Below are 1,240 nucleotides of genomic sequence, written 5' to 3'. Positions count from 1 at the left end.
TCCCTTCCCTTCCCTTCCCTTCCCTTCCCTTCCCTTCCCTTCCCTTCTCTGGGAAATCAGAGAATAACATCCTGGGGAGGGATCTCTGAAGCAGCTGAACATTTTGCTTTAAGCAAGGCCAGCTCTAAAGACAGACGAGTTGGCTTTGTGACCAGTCCAGAAGAGGTTGTATTAACTCCAAGGATGGAGATTACAAGAATTCCCTGAGTTTTTTAGGAAAGACTTTTGCAGTTGCATGTACATTTGCTTATATTCAACTTCAGTCACCCTGGGAATTCATGGTTAGCTAATTCCATGCTCAGCTGATCTCTGAGCCCTTTTCTAAATGGCTGGTTAACAGGTGGGACCTGCACTGCTGAAGAAAGAACCCTAGTTAGCTTTTCTTGTACTTTCCCACTTTCCTCACCTGGAAGTTTTGCCAGGGCTGATTCTGAAGATGGTGGTCAAGATTCCTGCATGCTGAGCAGGTCTGTGGGTCAGGACAGCTCCCTGTGTCCACAGTGGCGCTGGGTGTGCTGAGAAGCCTCTGGAAAGCCTGTGGCTCTGTGCTTGGTGTTGGACACTGTCATTCATGGAACACATCTGGTGCTTGCTGGAAGTCTGCTCCCTAGTGACCTGTATTTCCAGCACAGCCTCGTCATCACTCTGCTCTTCCAGTAGGAGCAAGTGAAGTGAGGTACCAGCCTGGCTTTGGGTGTAGGACGTGAAGGCAGGGAACACAGAATCATGGAATCGCAGAAGGATTTGGGTTGGAAGGGACTTGAAGCTCATTTCATTCCACTCCTTACCATGGGGAAGGACACCTTCCACAAGAGCAGATTGCTCCAAGCCCTCTCCAACCTGACAAACCCTTTCCTTTTGTGAAGTTTTTCTCTACGCTTGTTTTGCCTTCTTCCCACGGCTCTGCTGCTGGCACTGCTGGATCTCATTCCAGGCACACATGTAAAGTCATGCAAGAACATTACAACACATCACAGACACTCCCCGGATCCCCAGGTTCCTGTCTGTGCAGGCGCTGTCTTGTCTCCACTGGCCAAACCAGGGGACTCCTGGTGCCAGAACAGAAGAGCGTGATGGCAGCTCCCCACTATGTTCTTCCAGTTTACACCAGTCCATTGCTTAGGTGCTTCTGTGTGACCAGGGAATCCTGGCCACAATTTCCATCATCCCAAAGTGTGTTTCTGGAAGGAGGGACCCTGCTAAATCTGGTGTACACAGACAGAGCACAGCCAGTTTGGAA

The sequence above is a fragment of the Corvus kubaryi genome, unplaced genomic scaffold (genome assembly GCF_017639235.1).
Source record: "Corvus kubaryi isolate FWS band 111438036 unplaced genomic scaffold, C.kubaryi_AGA036_p1.0 37284, whole genome shotgun sequence".
Classification (NCBI taxonomy): Eukaryota; Metazoa; Chordata; class Aves; order Passeriformes; family Corvidae; genus Corvus; species Corvus kubaryi.
This window is presented reverse-complemented; position numbering follows the sequence as displayed.